At 50.7% G+C, this 6,784-nt stretch overlaps 1 non-coding gene across 1 annotated transcript; it reads left to right on the top strand.

Annotated features, from left to right (window-relative positions):
• The first annotated feature begins 5,038 nt into the window (after window positions 1-5,038).
• On the top strand, window positions 5,039-5,123 carry TRNAR-CCG. The gene has a single exon. It is a non-coding gene; the product is annotated as a tRNA-Arg (tRNA).
• The last annotated feature ends 1,661 nt before the right edge of the window (window positions 5,124-6,784 follow it).

Genomic DNA, 6,784 nt, shown 5'->3' with positions numbered 1-6,784 from the left:
CTCCCTGCCCCATCACCCACACGGGCCTGCCTCGGCGCCGTGGCCGCTGGCTGTGGTCCTGCCGTGGCCGCTGGCTGTGGTCCTGGCGTTTCACAAGCTGGAGCCATCGGGCCCCTGAGCCGCCATGCGGATGCCTTCCCCGTGCGCTTCAGTTTGTAATTAAAACATGACTCGCCATTCTGATTAGATCGAGTGGTGAAGTTCATCTGGAAGAGTTTTTCATCCGCATTGTGTAATTAGCAACATATGATGCTTGTATTAGCGCAATTAAAAGTTATGGTGATTAATACGGGTATCAGAGCAGAACCATAAATCAACAGATTCTGGGCACTTGGAGTTCACGGGCTGGAAGGCAGGCTGCCAGCTGTGGCCCTGCCCGGCGCTGTCTGACTTCTGTGCATCCTGGCAGGGCCGCGGGGATGGAGAGGAGAGCCCAGCCTGGGGGTCGGGTACCCGACCGGGTTACTCGCTGACATCTCTGAACCTCAGTTTCCCTGTCCTGAAAGTCGGGGTATCAGCACTTGCCTCTCGGATGGTTCTGAGATTCAGTGCTTGGGATATATTTTACATGTAGTTGATCTCTTTCCCCTACAGACTCTCCATTCCCTTCCCTTAATTCCAAAGTGGGCTGAAGGGGTGCCTGGATGGCTCAATCGAGCGTCCGACTCTTGATTTTGGCTCAGGACATGATCCCAGGGTAGTAGGATCGAGCCCCACGTCAGGCTCTGAGCTCAGTGAATACCCTGCGTGAAGTTCTCTCTCTCTCTCTCTCTCTCTCTCTCCCTCCCTCTGCTCCCCTCCCTGAGGCTCTCTCTCTCTAATTAAAAAACAAACAAAAAACACAAAATGCACTAAAGGTTATTATCTATTATAACTAACCCCATACATACCTTTGACCCAGGATCCCACCCTGAGATATTTATCATTTAAATACATTTTCCATGTATGCAAAATGTGCCAGTGCAGTCATTGTTCCTACCAGGAGAGATTTGGGATAGGTCTAAGCTGATTACATAAATTATGATGTATTCAAGTAAGGAAATATTTTGCAGCTGGTAAAAAAAAAAACAAAAGAGGCACATCTATTTATAGTGATAAAGCCCTAAGGGTGAGCTGGTAGGTGGATAAAGAAATGGAGAACAAGGGGTGTGTGGACAAAAGGAGAAAACATCTGTCTGTTTGCAGATGTGCGGTCAGGGGTTCCTGTGACCCTGGCAGGTCCTCTTGGCTGGGGGACAGGATGGGGGCGGTCATTTGTGCCTTTCTCGTTTTGTGCCACACGCGTTTATTATTTATTTAAATAGTTTAACTTAAAAATATTTTATCGTTTAGGGGCATCTGGGTGACTCAGTCGGTGAAGGGTCCGACTCTTGATTTTGGCTCAGGTCGTGATCTCACGGTTATTGAGTTGGAGCCCCGCACCAGGCTCTGCGTGGACGGTGTGGTGCCTGCTTGGGATTCTCTCTCTCTCTCTCTCTCTCTCTCTCTCTCTCTCCCCCTTCTCTATCTCTGCCCCTACCCCGCTTGTGGTTGCTCTCTCTCTCAAAATGAATAAACTTAAAAAAAAGTTTTATTTTTTAATTAATGAGCTTAGAGAGAGGGAGAGATTGAGGAGGATGAGGGGCAGAGGGAGGGAGAGAGAGAATTAAAAAAAAAATTTTTTTTTAATGTTTACTTTTTGCAGAGAGACAGAGACAGAGTGTGAGCAGGGGAGGGGCAGAGAGAGAGGGAGACACGGAATCCAAAGCAGGCTCCAGGCTCTGAGCCGTCCGCACAGAGCCCGACGCGGGGCTCGAACCCACGAACTGCGAGATCATGACCTGAGCCGAAGTCAGACACTTAACTGACTGAGCCCCCCAGGCGCCTCAGGAGAGGGAGCATCTTAAGCAGTTTCCATACTCACTGCAGAGCCTGATGTGGGGCTCGATCCCACAGCCCTGGGATCATGACCTGGGCTGAAATCAACAATTGGACACTCAACCGACTGAGCCACTGAGACTCCCTTCAAAATCTTTTAAAAGAACAATAAAAAAGGCAGCCGCCCCACCCACCTTACCCACCCTTAAAAAAGGGAAAAAAGAGCCTGGTGTCGCACTTTGTATAAATTCTTTCTCATGTAGGCCTTGTGACTGAGAGCTTCCAGAGTGATTTTTCTCTGCTGGGCTGTCGTAGCATTTTGTAGCTGGCTTCTGGATTTCTAGTGCAGAAATGAAGTCTAGAAATCTCAAGCACCCACGCCATGGCGTTCTGGGGCGGGAGAGAAGGAGCCCTCGCCCTGACCGTGTCCCTCCTGGTCGGCCGTGCCCTGGATTTGGGCAGAGACTGAGACCGTGATTATCGAAAGGTCATCCTGAGCTTTTGCCATCAGCCTGTGCAGCTGGGTCCCTGAGGACCAGGGCGACGCTCTACAGAGCTCTTTTTTTTAAAATTAGAATTACTCAGCATTTCCACGTGTAGGTTTATACCGAAGAGAATTGCAAACAGTTGCTTAAAGAGAACCCTGTCTGTGGATAGCCACAGTGGCACCACTCGCAATGCCCAAAGTTGGAAACGACCCAGGTGTCCATCAGCCGATGGATAGATAAACAAATCGCGGTCTGTCCACACAAAGCAATATTACTGAGCCTTAAGAAGAATGAAGTAGACGCACGTTATGCCACGGATGAGCCTCAGAAACATATCACCGAGTGAAAGAAGCCAGAGCCGAAAGGCCACGTACTGTAGAATTTCATTTGTATGAAACGTCCACAACAGGCAAATCTCTCGAGACAGAACCTAGATCGGGGCGGGGGGCGGGGGGTGCCAGGGGCTGGGGGGGGGGGGGCAGCCACGTGGGGAGTGACAGCGAATGGGCGTGAGGTTTACTTTCGGGCTGATGAAAATGCCCTGGTGATTCCAGGACACTGAATGCGCGAAATGACACTGAAACGTTCACTTTAAAATGCTTAACTGTATGTAATGTGCATTTCACCTCAATTAAAAAAAACCGAAAGCCATCTGTAGCGAGAGGCCCTGACCCTTTTGATTATTCGGTCATTGTTCAAGAGATCAATATTTGGCATGTTGTGATAAATTGAACTGTAAAAAAAATTGTTTTTAATGTTTACTTATTTTTGAGAGAGAGAGAGAGAGAGAGAGAGAGCATGAGCAGGAGAGGGGCGGAGAGAGAGGGAGACACAGAATCCAAAGCAGGCTCCAGGCTCCGAGCTGTCAGCACACAGCCCGACGCGGGGCTCGAACTCACAGACTCTGAGATCGTGACCTGAGCCGAAGTCGGACGCTCAACTGACTGAGCCACCCTGGCCCCCCCCCCCCCCCTTTTTTTTTTAAATATGTGTCGTGAATGGTGAGGTTTCCAGCAACGTCCCAGGGACTTGTAGCACTGATGTGAAACGCGTCCTCAGAGTTGGGACAAATGTCCTGGATGGCCTTGGCAGCACGTTGCAGTCTTTGCTCCGTCGTATGTGGTCGAGGGTGTTTGTCACTCCTGTTTCCCCGTAGCGTTTATGCCCATCCAAGCAGCTACTAATGCATGTTTTTATTTACTTTTCTTCTAGGAAAAGCAGTAGGCTTTACGTGTTGTCCTTGGCGTGCTTAGCCATACGTCTTGGCAGATGGCGGTGTTTTGCATCAAGGTTTGGGAAGCGGCCTCCTTCCTTCCTCAGGTCACCTGTTAGGGACGGAGGCCGTTCTTTGCGCTAGACCAGGTCGGTGTGGGCACCAGGGGTGACCCAGCCTCACCGCCTGGAGGTACGGAAAGAAGTCTGTGGGATTTTGTTTGGCAGTGAACCTTTCCCACGCACCCAAGATGATGCTGTTTCATGGAGGCCCAGCCGCTGCTTAGACAAGTGCAGAGCAAATCCCTGTGCGTTCAGTATCGATTCGGTCTGGGCGTCCTGCCAGTCTTGGAGAAGGCCACGATGGGGACGCAGACTCTTCAGTCCCGGCACCTCCGAGAGGTCTAGGAGTCAAAGCTGCCCGGGCTCGTGTTTTCTGACAGTGGGCGGGGGCACCACTGGGCTCCCGGCTTTGATGTTTTCTTGGTTGACTGGTCGATCAGCAGGTTCTGGAAGCTGCAGCAGTCTCCTAGTGGGTCTCCATGCCTTTTCCCTTGTCCTCCTGTGTCTGTTTTTCAGGATGTAGCCAGAGTGAGCCTTTTAAGATATTAAACCTGCTCCTGTCCCTCCTCGGCTCTAGGCCCTCCCATGGCTCCCAGCTCATTCAGATCATTCAGAGTAAAAATCCCCTTACCTGGTCCCCCTGGCCTCCTTCCTGGCCCTGAGAGGCCGAGCGCACACCTACCACAAGGCCTTTGCACATGCTGTTCCATATGTCTGGAATGCTCTTCCCTGAGGTTTGTATGGCTCACTTCCTCAAGGCAACATGATTGTCACCATCTGTCGTCACACCAGAGGGCGTTTCTGGCCATCCTGCCTGTCATAGCACCCAACACCCTTTCTGCCTTTGTCCCTGCTTTGTTTTTTCTCATAGCATCGACGGCCACCTCACGTACGGATATAATTATCCGCTTATCTGTGTTTTGCCCTGGAATATTAGCTTCAGGAAGAGCAGTGGTCTCCTTTGTCTGATTCATGGATGTGTCCCCAGGGCCTGGTACGCTGTCTGGCACAGAGGAAGTGCTCGCTAAATACCAGTTGGGTGAACGTTTAATGAGCACTTACTCTGTTCTGTACTTGGCACATAGGGATTCAGGGAGAATAAGGCATGTTCCTTCCCTTCAAGAAGCACCAGATCTACTCGGAGAGACGAATGAGGTCATTTTGTCCATTAGGTTTTCCAGGTATAGTGTTTAGGGCCCGTGAGTATATCTGAGATTATACCTCAGTAAAGGTGAAAAAAAATCTTGCCAAGTGCGTATTCAAATGTACCCTTGGTAGACGCGTTGTCCTTGTAATCCATGCTCCTTCATTTTAATGAATCGGTGGACATCAAGGTTCTTTCCAACTTTCTGCTGTCCTGCATGCAGAGCTGGAAATAACTGCCTGGAGATAAATTAGAAATAAAGAGCAAAAGGGGCGCCCGGGTGGCTCAGTCGGTTGAGCGTCCGACTCCGGCTCGGCTCGTGATCTCACGGTTTGTGGGTTCGAGCCCCGCGTCGGGCTCTGTGCTGACGGCTCGGAGCCCGGAGCCTGCTTCACCATCTGTCTCTCCCTCTCTCTGCCCCTCCCCCACTCATACTGTTTTTCTCTCTCTCTCTCAAATATAAATAAACGTTAACAAAAATTAAAGTTAAAAAAATAAAGAGAAAAAGAAAAGTTTGAGATCTGAGAAAGTTATTAGTTCCCAAACAGTGAAAGAAAGCGGTAATCCCGAGACTAGTGTTCAGGAAACCGCACAATAAAATATAATGTTGACCAGCCAACCTCAATTTGCCTTAACTCTCTTATAAAATAATTCGATGTCATGTGAATGGTGGGAGCGTTTCTGTATGTTTGGTAGCGTGGAAGCCTGTAAAAGGAAGATTGCCCGGGACCTGGGAAGCTCCTAACACTGATGTGGACAAGACTGGATTGCCGGAAACAAGGCGATTCCACAGGAGGGGGAACAGTAGCGATTCAGAGGAGAAGGGAGAGCCGTGGGCAATTCTGGGAAGACTTCCCGGAGGAGGTGTGACTTGATTTGGGCCACGAAAGTCTGGTAGAATTTGGAAACTTGCGGTGGGAGGGGAGACTGGAAGGAAGGCTCGGTTTCCTGACTACGGTGCACTCCAGGGAGGTTGGGAACATGGGGCCCTCCCTGAGAGCTCACTGAGTCCACCAAGGGCTGTGGCTCGGGCTTACGGGGCGACGCGGTCTTTTGAGGTGAGTGAAACTGCCTTGAGGTGGACCCCCCTAACACCTTCCGAACTCTGAACATCCGTGTAAGAAAAACCGGACTGTTGCCAAAGCCTCGCTGTTATTCTGTAACCGGGCACCTGCTCTTTCGGGCAGAGGGGGAGGAAGCCACACCACACAGCCTCTACCGGGATGGGGGTGAAGGGGGCGCTGGTGTTTGTGATTCTGAGGGGGAATGTGCTTCTCTCATTCCGAGCTGCTTCTCGTTGCTTACGTATCCCGCTTTCCTCCATCGTGGACTCGGCGGTGCACACGAGTAAGATGAAAACAACTGGGGGGAAAGGAAAACGAGGGACGGTTGCATAGTTAGTGTAATGGTGGGGTGGGGTCGTGTTAGGAACGTATTCCAAGGGACTGACTGTAAATTTGGCCCCGGGCTTCCTGGCAGCCAGAGCAAGTAAGGAAAGTGTCACAGCAACCAGGCTTTCCACAGATGGCGAGCCAGTAGAGCAGCTTGGGGGTCCCTTGACATGGGAATATTCGTTATCGAATTCCTGCTGTTATGTGGCCGTCTGGAAATTCAGAATTGTCGCAACATGAAGTGCTCTCCAACGAACTGACCATCTGTACATTTGGTTCCCACCCCACCGTCCTTGTAGGAGTGTTTCTCAGCCTCGGTGCTGCGGACGTCGCGAGCTGGATAATTCTTTGTTGGGGGGTCCGCTCTTTGCACCACAAGATGTTCGCGGCATCCGGGGACTCTGTCTTCCAGAGGCCAGCCGTGATCTCGCGCTGCCCCGACCCCCCAAGCTGTGACAGCTAAAAATGTCTCCAGGCGTTGACCAGGGTTTCCTGGGGGGGGCAAAATTAGTCCCCATTTGCGAACCACAGTGAGAGGTAATGTCTATCCCTGTCCATCCCATTTTATTGATATTTTTGAAAGATCGGGCAGGAACTGTGGATTCAATAAATTATAACGAACTGTAACT

This window comes from Panthera leo, chromosome D3 (assembly GCF_018350215.1).
Source record: "Panthera leo isolate Ple1 chromosome D3, P.leo_Ple1_pat1.1, whole genome shotgun sequence".
NCBI lineage: Eukaryota > Metazoa > Chordata > Mammalia > Carnivora > Felidae > Panthera > Panthera leo.
The sequence above is the reverse complement of the archived record's forward strand: the minus strand, read 5'-3'. Positions and strand labels throughout refer to the sequence as shown.